The following is a 16,537-nucleotide window of genomic DNA, read 5'->3' as shown; positions in this document are numbered from 1 at the left end:
ACGTGGCAACAAAACTGTATTCGGAACGGAAACCTCACGCTCAGTTTTGATGCTGCACAAACCAAAGTGTGTCCTTTTGTTTTTTTTAGCTGATGCCTGCAGAAGCATGTCTGGTTTGTATCTTTGTATGCATGTATGTTGACATGTGTTGTGTTGAAAGTTCTGGCCACAGAGTAATATTAACTGTGGTATCCCGATGTCCTCTCTACCATGTGCAACAACCATTTATGTATTCAGCTGAATAGACAGCAGTAGCCATAGAAGTTGGGACTGTGGGACTGTTTCTTCATCAACAACACTTCTTAGCACCTGAGGAAAACTGGAAAGGCAACGTATGCCTCATGGAATAACAAATAAAAGTCCATGCTAAATGCAAACCTCAGAAGATGTGATTTTCTTGAAAATTATTTATTAAAGAAGTGTACTAAGAGAAGGGGCGTAGTGGGGGAGTGTCAGAGGGGCCCCCGGCCTTGGGTGTGGACTTTTGAAGGGCCCAAAGCTGGCACCCCCAGGCAAGTGTAATGGGGAACCAACGCTCACAGAGAGGAGCATCTGGCTAGGCCTCACTGGAGGTGCTGTTGTGGGAGCACCTGGTTCACACCTGCTAAGTGGCATGTCAGCTGGCCGGCTTCCCCCTGTATGGGCAGGCAGGAGGTGCAGCGGAGCCCTGCTTTGCTCTGGTGCGGGACAGTGTCACTCCAGCGATGTCAGTGGCGGGAGCTGAGGTGCTGCAATGGGCTCCTTCACCCTGTGTACCCCCCCTTGTATGTGCCTCCCCCCCCCAGTGCCCCGGGCACCATGAGCGTTGATATTGGTCAATGTTGCTGACCAAGAGGACCTTTAAAGAAAAAAAATATTTGGGATAAATAGTATTTCTAAAGTACAGTAGAATAATGGGAAGAAGAAGAATGGAAGCCCATAAGCACTATCATGTCAGTTTAACAGCTTGGAAGCCTTTATAGGTAGATATAACATCTGCTTTATACAGTTTGTAGGAACAAGTTTTAGCTTGTTTTCAGAAGTGATGCAGAAATAGATTGTTTTATTGATGTTTGTTTTAAACAAATCCTTCTTATCATTTATCATGAAGAAAACTAGCCAATGTCAGCCTTGGCTCACACAGCAGTGCAGTTGAGAGGAGCAGTTTGGAAGCTTTCACTTTCATTTTCAGTTCGCTGCAGCTTGCATTTCGTCTCAACCTGACAAATTGTGATTAAGCTTAACCATGTATTGTTTGAAACAATATGCTTTCAGCTGGAGGACTATGAACTAAACACTCACCACTTCCCCGGTGGGCACCGGCTGCAGACCCTCGCTCTCAGCCTCCTTCCCGGTCAGCCGGACCCATGTGGTTGGCGGCCAATGGGGAATTCCACTCAACCATCGCAACCATAGGGGCATTACCTCCTGGCCCATAAGCTGGGTTCAAATGGGCCAATTAGGGCCCAAGTCTTGGGAAATTACCTTGCTTTCGGGCTGGGTGTTGGCCACAGCAGTGACATTCCTTGCTGGCTAAAGCCGGGCAGGGCAGAGGAACCCCTCCAGACCCCATCCAAATTGCCCTTCACAGTGGATCAGGCATTTGGCTTGCTCTGTAAAATAATAAAAGGGAGCAAACATATCCCAACCTCCATAAAAGCAGAGACCAAAATATTAAGCTAAATATTTAAAAGATATTAAAGATGTCAAAAATATTAAAGTGATGTTAAAGGCCTGGAAGAACAAAACAGTCTTCCCAGCGCTGAAAAGCCATCAGTGCTCTTTTGCCTGTCTGCATGTCCTCCACTTGAGGCTCAAAAGTGCTCCATATCAGCTCAAACAGATTTAGAAATAATTACGATAAGACTTGATCAAGCTGTAGTAACATAGAGAGGTGGTGGTGGTGGTTGTTTTTACCATTTTTACCACAGTTGTTCACTGTGCAAGGACAAAACCTAGTATTTAACAGCACTCGATACCTTATGAAACATTTTAAGGGTCGACACTTTTCAGGCCCTTTTAAGATGGTATGGGCAATGCCTGGTGAAATCTTGAAACGCAGAATTCACTGAGCAGTTTCCAGTAGATGTTTTGATTGCAGAACTTCAGTGGCCTGCAGAGGGCAGAGCCTCAGTGCACAATGAATTGCTGCTGCAGTACATCATGACTAGTAGTCATTACTATCATCTATGTATTTGTCTAATCCTCTTTTAAATCCACCCAAGTTGGTGCATTGTGGTAGTGAATTTCAGCTGTACCTCACAGATTTCTGCTTCTTGGCACCAGCATTTGATATTACTTTATGATTATATATTTTTAGAGCAATATACTCTAACTTTTCTCATCATCTGTATTACATTTGTTCGACTGAGGTGCCTAATCCATGTACCTGCTTTGCTGTGAAGTGGGTTTGGCTGAGAGAGAGAGAGAGTTCTCACTTGAGGCAAACAAAGTAAATTTCATGGCTGCACAAGAAATCTGAATCCAGGTATAGGCGGCTTCTCTTGCAGTTTGGAAGCAAAAATGCTCAAGCACCATGCATTCCAATGCCAGACATCCCTGACTTATGCATTCTTCCAGCATGAGTCATCCCTCAGTCTTAGGCAATTCTTCTTTAAGTATTCTGTTGCTTCATGTACCTTTAGAAAAAAACATACATCCCCTGCCAAAAAATCCTAGGTATGCTATGATCTACCAACGTGTTTAGATTTACAAATCAAGACTGCACACTTGGGATTTCATAATAGGCAAGGCATCATGAATATGAGCTGAAGGATCCTGCAAAGGCACCCTTGCATAAAAAGAGAAGTAGTATGTTGCTGGATCAGAGCAAGGTAGACCAGAGCTGGACCAGCTGATTTGACATAGATTGTCCATTTGTCCATCACAGGGTGGAGGTATGCATGTATCAACCTCTGATTCCCCCCTCCCCCCATGGCTGGAATACAGCCTCCTGTAAAAAGGTAAGAATCACATGCATGACCTGTTCATTTTTTCCCTTTGGCTCCAACCATGTTGCCTCTTGATAGTTGTCTTCAAGGAAATGTAGCCCTTGAATAGAAAAGGGCTCCCAACCTTTGCTGTGCAAACTGTGCTCTGATGAGCATTGTCTGCTTCAAATGCTATTTATGAGAAACATTTTTTTAAGCCCGTCTTTTTACCTAAACACAGAAAGCACTGAGTTTTCTGCACAGAAAACTTTTCCGGACACATTACTGCCTACTTCAGGCGTTGATTAAGGTAGAAACATGTGGAACCTGAGCTCAGGATCAAGCCCACTGATCCCACCTATCTCACTTCCTGTGCCTGCAAGGGCTGTTTTTGCACAGAGCCGACATATGTACACCATTGCCCCATTCCTGTCAAAACAAGAGCTAGTAGGCCTGAAGTCATGGGCTTATGAGGACATAAAGGAGCTGTCCAACTAGGCGAGAAGGCTAGCTTTGAGGCCAGGGTCCCCGACACCATTGCTGAAACATCAGTAGTGCTGCCCACAAAGGTAACTAAAGCACAGACCAAGAAACTGGATATATTGGGTGCTGCACCAGCCAGGCAGCAACTGAGGGTTGCTGTATTAAGCCTTGCAGCCATACCCTTTCTAATAAATTATTAGAGGCTCTGATCCCAGAGGTACATAAATCAGGTCTCATCCTTGGGACCAAAGGTAGTGAAATGTGTCATACAAACACTGTACTTTATATGATGGCTTCTATCCAAGTGTTTCATCATATTTGTTCTTGGGGTCCAGAAGATGATAACTGGTGGTGGTGGGGTGTCCTGGTGCACAGAGGAAGCCTAGACCTGTGGCAAGATATATATCATGGAGGTCCAGTGGTTGAGTGTCCTAAGTAGCAGCTGCCTTGAATAGAGGCAACTCCTTCCAGTTCCCTTACCTCTTCCAAGAAAGTCCCATCTCTCAGGCTTTGGAAGCTGGCAGGTGCTGGGTCATAAGCTCCCATGGACACATTATTTTGGTTAGGATATGGATTGTATGTGTATGAACCCATACATATCCAGGGTAGTATGATCACAGGTTCTGTGCAAATGGCTCACTGAAAGTGTAAAGCTCAGGGGGACAGTCTGTAAGCACAATCCCAATTCCTGCCTTTGTTTGTTAATTTTGAATGTCAGAAAATCTCAGAGTTTTAGGAAAAAATGTCGATACTGTTCTTTGTACACAACTAAATTCTACTCAGAGTGCAACCAGTTTGAAGTGGTTTACAAAACATAAAAACTGATTGTACAACCCTGTTAACATACAAAATAATTAAAAATACCCCACAGTGAAAATACACAATAAAACAATCACATTAAAGCTTTAGCACATAAATGACTATGTTTAAAATAGGCAATAAAACAATCCCATTAAAACAACACAGCAATTAAAACAGCAGTTAAATGGACCTAAGTCAGACGTGTTGATTTTTAATGCATCTGCTTTGAGCAGGACTGACACTAGGTACAGCCTCTGTCTGGATCTCATATACAGTTATTAGACTCTTGTCTATCCATTCTTTTGCATATCCAAACTGACACTCAGGGGTTTTTAGTGCATGTATATGCAGGAAAACAGATGTCTGTGTGCTTGCTGTCCTTGAGTATATTTACACAGGTGTGCAGAAAGTGCACATGGGACACCTGAGACAGCTTCTTTTGAACCAGACGGAGCCCCCCCCACACACACTTTTTCCAGATGTATCACATTTTTTCATTGTCAAATATACTACTTGTGCTTTTTTGGGGGGTGGAAGGGAGTGGGCATGTCAACAGAAGCTCACAAAATATTGTCAAAATAACTAGCCCTTTTAGTGCTTGCCATATCTTTTTGTAAGCAGCAAACCATTGTTTTTTGCAATGAGCAAAAAGTAAAATCTCTGTAATATAATTATACGTTAGAGTTATGGGTGTCACGTGCCCCCAGAGAATCCTGTGTCTCCTCCTTTTCTCTTCCCTGTCTCATCTAGTAAGACCTAAGTCAGTGCTGTGGTGTTACCATCTTTGAATTTCCTGACTCCATTTGTTTGGCAGTCATTTGCAGGGAAGGGGGTGGAAACTATCTATTTTTCTTTCTATTTTGCCAAGGGAGTAGCTTAATTTCCCTCCAGTGACATGTAAAAATGCCTGCATACAAGCTTCAGGTAGTGTTATGCTTCTTGGCAGACTAGCCATGGTTTTGTGTTGGGTGAACACTCTCCATTGCAAACAGTGTGTGATGTGTAGGTTGCCTAGTCCAAAGACAAATGTTTCTTTCTTTACATAGTTCTCACGCCCTACAAGAATGTGACTTTCCTGACAATCCAAGAGGAGATGCAAATGGGACCTCACCCATGGGAATGTAAATGTAAACTGTAAACAAGTGGCAAGTCCCTGGTGAGTCAATATTTAAGGGATGTCAACCTGAGCCAGGGTTAGCGAAGGGGCAGAGTTCCGTTGACTTTAGCTACTTCCCATTATCCTTTAACCCAGTGAAGTGCAGCAGTGCTACATGGCAACAGTGTTCAGTGAACTTTACCCATTGTAAAGTCCCTTGGAATTTCCCAGAATGCCCCAGAATGATACTAAGTCAGGGGCATTATAGGAAATCAAGAGTGGCTAGATGCATCAGTCTGATGCTGCTTGGAACACCAGACAAGATAGAGAGAATTAACAGGTCACGGGGACCCTGGTAGGTGCCCAGAGTTGCCATGTGCTAATTGTGATGAGCTCCACACTGGGGGGCCCTGAAGCCAGATTTCTGAATTTGGCATTTGTTTTCATTTTGTTGATGTCGGGGATTGCTTGCTGAGATGTCTTAGGAGGTAGAGAGCTATATTCTGCTATCTCTAAGTGGCGGTATGCTACCCAGTTCTTTTTATCTTAAAATGTTTTGCTGACGTCTATTTTGGACTCCACTGGATGTAGAAAACAGGCAGGAACTTTTGCCGCTTCCAGGAAAGCACTCAACCCTCTTAAACATGCTGAAAAGTGTTTCTCATTGTGGTCATTAACGGGCAGTCAGGCTGCAGCCAGCATGCTTCCAAGATAGCAGCCAGCAGCACTGAAGGATGGCAAGCCACATCTGTTGATTCCCAGCTCCTTGGAGTGCTTCTTTATTCCAGCCACCATCTTGATACAGAAGGAGGGGGGGTACCTTTCCTCACTCCTCCTCCTCTTGAGTAAGGGGCCCGAGGCGATGACCTCGACGGCGCCCAGCTCTGCCGTGACTCCTGAACCCCCACACTGTTGCACAAGCACCACACTATACCCCTTGACTTTATAAATAATATCCTTTCCTTCTACATATATCCTTTCCTTCTATATACGGGCGAAATAAGCCTTTCCTTAAGTCTTGTTCGCCCTATTTCTAACATGAGTAGACCGTATCGTACTGTTTTCCCCATTGACCATAATGGCTGCGCCTTAGCCAATCAAGAACGTGCATTCCCCTGCAGGAGCTAGCTCAGGGAGTTCTTGCACACCTCATTTAACCTCCTGACAAGTTGTTGACGACTCCCCGCTGCTAGAACAATGGAACCGAAACTAGCGACCTCGTAAAACTGTCAAAGTCTTGTTATATTGTATCCATTTGTTTCCGCTTTTAATATACAATATACACTTGACCGGCAAGAAGCTGAAAACTTCAGAAAATAATATAAAATCAGCCAAAGCTTCGATCTTCTCCATTTTAACGTCATTCTACTCGATTCCCTCCGGACTCCATGATGCTACTCCCAGCGCCATAATCCTCAAACCGACAGGTCACGTACCCAGGAAAACCTTAATCCTGTCAGATGGTCCAGTCAAGCCCTTCCTCCGGGCAATGCTAGGTAATGGGCGATGCATAGCTGTGCCATTGTCTTGCCATCACCTGTATTCAGGAAACGTTTATGCATATCTCTTTACTCTGTGCAATCCCTACCTTACTGAAGTGCTGATCTATGTAGTCCCTACCTTACTGAAGTGCTGATCTATGCAACCTCTACCTTGCCTACCTTACTGAAGTGCTGATCTATGTAGTCCCTACCTTACTGAAGTGATGATCTGTGTAAACCCACCACCCACTTTCCTGAAGTGCTGATCTGTGTAATCCCACCTCTTGTGATGTATTCGTGACGTTTTCTGCACTGTATTCTGGGACCTGGAGGGAACTTTTAAAAGTTTATGTCGCCCCACTCTCGGGGTTCAACCTCATCTTGAACCTATTGTGCAATAAACTCGGATCTCCGCATCTTGCTCCGTCTCCAGCTGAACTCATTTCTTCCGCTAGGACCCGCGGACTCCGTCCGACGAGCTGGGTGGCAGGGCAACTCCGCACCCGGAATTTACCGTAACAATCTCCCTGAATCTTGCCGGAGCCAAGTTGGAGCCAACTGGTTTGCATCCAGGTTTCTATTTCTGCCAGGCAGCAGAAATAGTGAGAGAGAGCTTTATCTAGGACCAATGGGAAGTAAGGCTGATTGTTGTCATCAGCATACTGATGATGACATGGCTCGTAAGGGCCACAGGAAGTTGAATGAGGGGCTGAATGAATCCTAAACTAAAACAGTGGTGGTGATGACAATAACAATGCAAAGTCTGTCTCCCACTAGCTGTGATGTAGTCAGTTTCAGCAGAGTCAGAAAAGAAATATTGTGGTGCTTCAAAGCAGGTATGAGGAACCCTATGCTCACAGACCAGATGTGACCCTCCACTAACCCTCCACGCCTCTCTTTGTGGCCTTTGTGACTTTCACACCCTTCCCCAGCCCTGCTTCATACCTTCAACTGGGTGCTTTTGGCTTGTGCCTGGCTGAAAAGCACCCTTGGACTCTGATAGTTTTATCTTGCTTGTCTGGATGGAGCATGCATGAAATTAGCCTACCATATAAAGATTAAATTTGTATCTGCTGCTCCCCCCACATTTGCCTGTGGCCTTGCCCACCCCTGGCATATGCTGCTCCCCTCAGAAAGTAATGCACCCCTCTTCCCAAAAAACTGTCAGGGTGCTGTCTGTGGCCCAGGAAAGTATAAGACAAGGAAAAGTTTATTACAGTCCTTTTTATCCCAAACTTTACAGAGAGAGGCTATAGAACCCAGCATCTTGGATAATGGCGTTGTCCCAAGTTAATCTCCACCCCCACCCCCGTCTCTCCCACTTCCTCATTCGTCACGTCTACGGGTGTTGCTACGTGCCCTCTGTCTCTGAGCTCTTTGCTCTCCTACTTTTAAGGCTCACCAGGTTCTAGGAGATGGAGGGTCAGGGATGCTTTCTAGTGACAACGTGTCAGCCAGGTGTTGCTCTGGCTCTCCCATGATTTCCCAACTTTCCCTCTCATCTGCCTCTGCGCTGTGACTGCCCTCAAACCCCTGTTGTAAATCTATACTGTCTTCCTCTTCCTCCTCCCTGGAAGGGTCAGGATGGGGAGGCTGTCTCCACCATTCCTCCTCTGCCCACCATTCCTCCTCTGCCCAGTCCCTGACCAGGATATTTCCTTATAGGCATAATAGGGACAGAGGTTCCAAAGAAGATGACCAACCTATGGATGTATGTGACAACAGCAGCTAGAACATTATATGCACAGAAATGGAAAGAAGAGCAAGTTCCAACAAAGGAAGAGTGGCTTTTGAAAGCAATGAGCTATGCAGAAATGGCAAAGCTGACAGTGAAATTAAGAGATCAAAACGATGAACTTTTTATAGAAGAATGGAGGCCTTTTGTGGAGTATTAAAAGAAAAATACTATAGTCAAATGAAATCGTGGGCAGGATTTGAGATAAAAGCAGCGGAAGAAAAATTGTAATAGGGAGACGTTGTAATGGAGAATTTCCCACAATTCTCTCCTTCATTTAGAAGGAGAGAACATTTTTACCAATCTCAGTTGGTTTATAGTTAATTCCTCCATTTTGTAAGACGCTAAGCAAAACATTAAAATTTCCTTCTTGCCCAGGACTCCAGCTCTCTGCCCATATTTGAACTGCCATTCCATTAATAACACCCACATTCCCCATCCTACATCCCCAAAATCAAAGAATGCTCAAAAAGAGAGTTCGGCAGCAGCTTGGGGCAAAAAATCCAACCTGCACTAAGTTTGGTATGTCATCAGCATTAATGTGCATCAATTGGAGCTGGAATTCAGTGCAGATGACTAAGAAAGGAGCTGCCGTCGTGTGATACCTACTTTTTCTGTGGTGCAGTCCTGTACAATTGAGTGCTGCCTTTGCCCAAAGCAGATTATGTAGTCTCCCCCCCCCCCCCCACCACACACAGAGATGCATGATCAGGACCTTTCTGGGAAGCAATAGTGAGGCAATAGAGAAAAACCTGTGGGAGGAGCCCTACCCATGTGGTTGCGTCATCTTCATGCATTCCCTGTGGGATTGCAGCAGGGAAGAAAGCACCTAAAATGTTCAACGGCTGCGTGTGAGATTATTGTAGAAGCCAATCCAGAAGTGTAAATCATGTTTAGCCAAGTCTTAAGCCATTATCTGAGACAGATAAGCAGGCCAGATGCAGCTTTGTCACGCTGGCCACGTGACCCGGAAGTGTCTCCGGACAGCGCTGGCCCCTGGCCTCTTAAGTGAGATGGGCGCACAACCCCAGAGTCTGTCAAGACTGGCCCGTACGGGCAGGGGTACCTTTACCTTTTTAAGCCATTATCTGAGACAGATAATGTAGCAGGAAGCACCATAAAGATCTAAGTGCAACCATCTGGCCCTATTGATATCTGGCTATAAATCCATTTTCATTTTCATGAACCTGATTATGTGCAGAGTTCCATCCAAAATGACAATATCTTGGCAGCCTTCCCCCATGGACTTTGTGACAGAAAACTGTAGCAGCTTATGTAATGCTTATTTCATGATGTGTTTAGCAATAGTGCTGCAAAATCTAGGGTCGTTTGGCCAAAGCTTGGTCATTCTAGCTTTTCTGAAATAAGAAGAACTGCCTTGGCAAGAAGTTCCAGGCCTTAATTCAGCCAATAGGTTCTGGAGCTGTTGAGTTATCTGGGCCAGATTTGGGTCACTAATGTATGCCAGTGCAAAAACTTCCTCTAACTCAGTGGGGCCCCACTCTTCTCCCTGTATGTCCCCCAAATCTGCTTTGGAGAGTCAAGAGAACCCCCAAAACGGGGGGGGGGGGGGGGGGAGGAAATGCTTGCACTGATGGAATAAGTGTCATAGCAAGAAACTGAATTCCATCCATTGTCCCAAATTAAAGCATGCTCAGTTCTTAAGGTCTCAGGACTTATTTGCCAAGTTTTCTGGTGTGAAGTTTTACAGTTGCTTTTGTGCTTTTTACTGCATTGTTACATAAGCAAATGTCTTCAATTCTGTGTTTCATCACTATAAATCTTTGGCCAGTGCCATGAGCTCTGCAATAAAAGCAGGATTCAAAAGTTCCACAAAAGATGGACAATAACAAGGCAAAACATTTTTCTGCCCTTAACCATTAACAGGAATTAACTTAGGGCTTACTTACTCTACACTCAAACCCATTTTTTTTGGGGGGGGGGGGGTTGCAGATATTTGTTTCATCCCTTCAGTTCCTTCCCACACAAAAATAGAAAACAGGTCAAGTATTGGCTGTTGTTGGAAGATGTGGAGTAATTATTTAGATTTATAGTTTTCCAGCTTTGCAAGACTGAAGGTAATGTTAGCTCCGAAATTGACTCAGTAATTTACCTCACAACAATCATATGAAGCAGGTCACTAAAGCCTTGAGGCAACATCACAACACTAGTCTTGCTTGCAGGTAACATTGAGAAATACCATGGTTAGGTGTGAGTGGACAAGTGGACAGAGAGCCAGAATCACAGCTGTTTTGCTCCTCCCCCGTTCCTGCTGCCACTGCACTACCCATAGCTAAACCATGGTTTGATTTATCATTACATGCAAACTTGGGCTCTTGGTTTGTCTCCTCCAAGAAAACTACAAAATGTAAACCATGAACAAATGTTTTGCTACAGCTCATGGGTTGCTTGGAGCGCAACAAACCATGGACTTGGAGTTGTATACAGGTTTAGCCCTGGGTACAATGTCAGCAACAGGTTGGAGGACAAGTGAAGCAGGCACAATTTTTACACCATGCGCCCAAATGTTTGCTCATTTGGTTTAGTACTATGTGCAAACCATGGGATTAGAAGAAAACTGTAGTCCAAAAATCTAGATGTACAACTACAGCGGAATATTCTTTGTTTCAACATTTGCATCAAATTTCTAGACAACATAATTCAAGTCTTCCAGTGTTGAAAACCCATCACTGGCCTGGTTCATTGGTGGTTTGGCTACCAGCTAAGCCCTGTGGCTGGCTTCCACATCACAATATGAAAATGGCCCCTTATGTGGATGAACAAGATCAGGTATGTGCTTCTGTGAGCATCAGTGGACTTGATCAAGAGGTGGAATTGTTTTGGGAAGAATGCACATGATCCATACATGTGAGAGGGAGGTTTTCAACCATAGGGGGGCATTTTACAGTGATAAGAATACCACCACCATGTCACACATACTTACAGAAAATGTGATTAAGAACTTTATGTAAACCAATCATTTATATTATAAAGTATTCTACCGCTTGTTACTTTTTCTGTTGAGTGTTTTTTTTTTCAATCCTCTTTATCCTTCCCAATACTCTGTACAAGAGGCTGACACATTTGCTTTAAAAAGCTCATCAGGAAAGAAAATTGAAATCAGGTTAGCATGGAAACCGCATTTACTATAATGTGAGTTAAATATAGATGCATGGCTTTTGCTTCGCTTTTGAAAGACTGCGCAAGCAACAGAAACTGTATATGCATTTCAGAGCTGTGACAGTGACAACTATGGCTCTGTGTATAATGCAAAACTGTGGTTTGGCAATTTGGAGTGCCGCTATGGCAGAGGTGGTTAAACCCAAGGCATTGGAGCCAGATCAGCCCCTGCCCCAGACCCCACCAAATTTGGAGTCAATGGCAAAAGAACCTCAACAGACAGGCATATGATATCAGGCTTCCTCAGACTTGGCCTTCCAGGTGTTTTTGGCCTACAACTCCCATTATACCTAGCTAGCAGGGCCAGTGATCAGGGATGATGGGAACTGTAATCTCAAAACATCTGGAGGGCCGAGTTTGAGGAAGCCCGTATTATGTGATGACCAGCAAGGGGTGTATACCCCTTTCCCTTAGTTGGCTTGCATGGATTACCTGGGTGAGTGGGTGCCTGTTTATGTGTGCATATTTATTTTATATTTCATAAAATGTATATACCACTTGATTGTAAAAAAGAGGGGGGGGACCCTCAAAGTGGTTCACATGTAATAGAATGTAGGTAGTTACACACACTGCTGTCCTGCAGCCCCTAGAATGTTGGTCAATGATAAACACTCCTGAACTATGCATCCCTCCAATGCATAGGATTTTTCTCCTCTGCTTCCTGTTTTTTGCTATCCATAGTTAACACCAACTTCCAAAACACAATTTGCCAACATAACTTTGCTAAGTTTTGCTGCCTGTGCAATTTTTTTTTTAACTGGTATATGGAAAAGCACATGAATCTGACCTTTGGAGAGTTTGTAAGTAAACCATTTTTAAACTTTCCAAACATGTGGTCTTTTCCTGTGCTGGAGGAAGAGGAAAACTTTGGAAAGGAACTTTTTAAGGGGACATTTTGGAACTTACTTGGAATGGTACATTTTAAAGGTTTTACAGTCTATATTTCCATACTTTACTTTGTTGCATCTCTCTCTCTTTCTCTCTATACCAGCATATACTAGGTTATTACCCAGTACAGGAGTAGACAATATGGTAATCACCAGATATTTTTTGGGCTATCAGCCCTGACCAGTTGTGGCTAACGGCCAGGGATTATGGGGTTTGTGGTCTCCAGCATACGGAAGGCACCACAATGGCTACCACTGACCAAGCTTTATTCCAAAAGCTTTTTTAAAAAGGTACTTTGTTTAAAGTTTGACATGGAGGCCAACTAAAGTGGTTTTTGAGGCTGCATCTGGGCCATGGGTCATCTCTGTCTTACAGCATGGGTGGCTATTAATAATAAGCCATCATTGCAGAAATTGTCTTGACTGAAACCCTTGAATGTCACTGACTCCCTTAGAAAAGTGAGCATGTGAAAAATTACATTTGAAACCAGCTTCTTGTATTGCCACAAGAAGCAAGACCTTCAGGAGGAAGAGCTTCAGAGAAGGGAGCCTGGCATACTCTTGCGGGAATCTGCGCTGTTAATGTGTTCTTAATGGGACGGACCCAAATACTCAGGTTGCAGATACCAGATTAGGGCCGAGCAACTGCTTCCTGGTGGCTCTTAGTACCGGGGAGCTTTCAAACGCCTGGATTCTTTCAGCACTGAGATCATATAATTGCCAGTAGCTTTTTGCCTGAAGGGCAACATGCTGCTATGCAGCACATGGCTTTCCACTATTCCTGCCGTGCTAAGCAAAACCAAATATTGCTTCAGAAAGGGGGCTGCACAGTATGTGAAGGATGCCAGAGATGTAGATTAAGAAACGACGCTTTGACACTGCCTCAAAAGCAAGAAGTAAAAGAGCTTCACATGCATTAGCTCTTAATGGCCTCTGTTTGCAGCCGCAGGAATTAAAAGGACCCTTCTCTGTGGGTCTTTCTGTAGCTTAGCTCTCTCACATTTACAGTAGGGCTACTCACAGCAGTCAGTCTTCCTCTGCCGCCACCCCAGAAATGCCACACTTTGTTTTATATTGCCTTAAGCAACCGCCCAGGAGTGGTGGCACCATTTAATGTGTAAAAAGGTGAGTGTTGTTTGGACTTCATGTCAAAGCCCTCTTTAGTATACCACGTGACCTAGCTGTGCTTACTCAATAGGTACTAGTTTTTATTTACCTAGTGAACCACCCTGGGCGTTTAACTAAACCGAAGGGCAGCTGACAGATCGATAAATAAACAAACATGAGAAAATGAGCAAGGAACAGCACCCCTCCCATATTCAGGGGCATTCTCATTAGCCAAACTGATAATGTGAAGGGGGGAAAGTCCCACCTACCCTATATAAGAGCAGCACCAATATACAGGGTTGGGGTAGGAAAGAGCTATCAAATTAGGCCCAGATGCAGTTCTAATTTGGCCCATGAGTCCAAAGTCCAGCTGCCCCATACATGACGGCAGTTGCAAAATCAGGAGCCTTAAAATGCATTCCTGATTATTCCTTGGCAAGCAAGGCTGGCAGCCAGCATTGACCAGTTGATGGGTGCTGGTTGCAAGCTCTGCTGGGATTCCACTGCACTCGAGTGTTTCCACTTGAGCTCCTGGCAGCTGATCCCTGCCAAAAGCAGGGCTTGTACCAGCCAGCAAGCCCTGCTGGCATCAGCTGTACTTGGGAGTTCCTTTGCAGCCTTGTGTTTCCGCCAGCCCCGCACCTGATGTCATATGCCACTAAGGCATTATATTGCCTTGATGCATTGATATCACCTGATACAAGGTCAAAGTCCTGAGTAACACTGGCTCTGCCATCCACTTGCTACGTAGTACCAACAAGGTTCTATTGCCATAGATGAGGCTGCCACAAATCGTGACTCATCAAACTGAATGGAGTCAACCAACCTCAGGGTGAAACTCACTATGACCTTGACAACCCCCTGCCCTGTTTTCATAGTCCCAATGCTGTGTACATGCTGTACAGTGGTACCTCGGGTTACATACGCTTCAGGTTACATACGCTTCAGGTTACAGACTCCGCTAACCCAGAAATAGTGCTTCAGGTTAAGAACTTTGCTTCAGGATGAGAACAGAAAATGTGCTCTGGCGGCGCAGCGGCAGCAGGAGGCCCCATTAGCTAAAGTGGTGCTTCAGGTTAAGAACAGTTTCAGGTTAAGTACGGACCTCCGGAATGAATTAAGTACTTAACCCGAGCTACCACTGTATCTGTAATGCACATTCAAAAAACATTTTCCTCTCAAAAGCTGGGCATGATATACTCTTGGCTTAGAAAATGGGAAATAAATGGGTTTTATCGCACTCATGAACTACTCCCCAACAGTAAAGCTACCACTAAGGCAGGACTTCAAGGGGAAACTAAGAGGCACTGGCTGGTTTCGCTTGCTTAAGGTTTGCAAAACACCTAGCGAGAGATAGCACCAACTCCAATTATATTTTTTAATTCATTCTATAATAGACCCTGAACAGGGTAGTCGCAGTGATATACAATACTGTCATAGATCATGCTATGGGGACCCTGGAGGTCTCAGATAGTTATGGGAAGTGGGCATTGGTGGAAATCACTGATGAAAACAAATGGGATGGGATCTGGCTAGGCAACCCGCCCATACCCCCCATGAGAATGATCTTGATGAGACTGCAAAAAGCATCCCTTGAGGTCATTCTCAGGTGGCACTGGACCCCATCTAGGTTTGCTAAAATTAGCAATATCATCTGCCCTATGTGCTGGGCAGAATATGGCGACATGGGCTTATTTCTCTGTGCCTGGTTGTGGGTGCAAGATAGTAGGTGTGTTCTGGGACAATGTATTTAAAACAATTGCTAAAATCGCAAACCAATCCTTCAAACCCAACCTGGCACTTCTTTCTCTAGACATTGATATGAATAACCCTCTTCAGCACAAGAAATTATTATGCTTTTTACTGACCACTGCTCGTCTTGTAATTGCACAGCATTGGAAACTGAAAACCAAAATTCCTTTTTGCAGTCAGATCAATAATGCATGGGAAGTGGATATATCAGATCGCTTCGCAAGACACAGAACAGCAGCAAAAGGGGTCACTAAAAGAGATAACTTTGGTGAGCTGTGGCCACCTCTCATTGCATTCGTCAATAAAGGAGAAGGCTTGTTTCCTTCTCCTGCTCCTCAAGAATGCTTGTGGAGAGGCTCTATCAATGAAGAACTTACCAGGAGTCGCCATCTACAGCACCCATCTTGCAGCCCCAGGTGCAGTGAAGATACAAATGGTGGGGGACAGAACACAAGAAGATGCAGTAATAATAGGCCGATCAATTTTGGATTAAAATGGGCCACTTTACTGATGACAGATGTCAGTAGGTTTCGGCGTGAGCATTAGGTGTGTACCCTGAATCGTCCAACCTGTCTGCTGGTTGATTATTGGGCAGGGTTAATCCTAGGTTAAGGATCATCACATTGGAATGGCCCCTCCAAGATACCATTTGGGGGTTGTTGTGGCCTGTCAGTCCCCGCCTGGGCATCCCAACAGGAGTACCTTCCTCTGGACTTCTTGAATGGGGTACCTTGATCCCTTGGAAGAGCTCCCAAAGCCCCTCTGTCCACCTTGACTAAGGATCCCACTCAATGACTTGTCGGTCCATCCCTGACAGCCCGTTGCCAAACCACTCACGTCAGCAACCAATCCGGAAGACCATTGCACTTATGCAGCAACCAAACCTCATTGCCCATTGGTGACAGGTGCACTCCATTGGGCCTGTAATTGGCTTCCTGGTGATGGAAGCCAAGGCTGCCCTTTAGCAGCCTGCACATGTGGAAGCAATCACAGGAGTTGGGGAACCATTGGAATTTGCTGGAGACGGTGGTAGCAACTACATGCAAGGACATGGTCTTGGTGGCTAACTCCTGTTCCTTAATGGACATGTGGTATTTCAGAACATC

The sequence above is a fragment of the Podarcis cretensis genome (genome assembly GCF_951804945.1).
Source record: "Podarcis cretensis genome assembly, chromosome: 17".
Taxonomy (NCBI): Eukaryota; Metazoa; Chordata; class Lepidosauria; order Squamata; family Lacertidae; genus Podarcis; species Podarcis cretensis.
Note: the sequence above shows the minus strand (reverse complement) of the source record.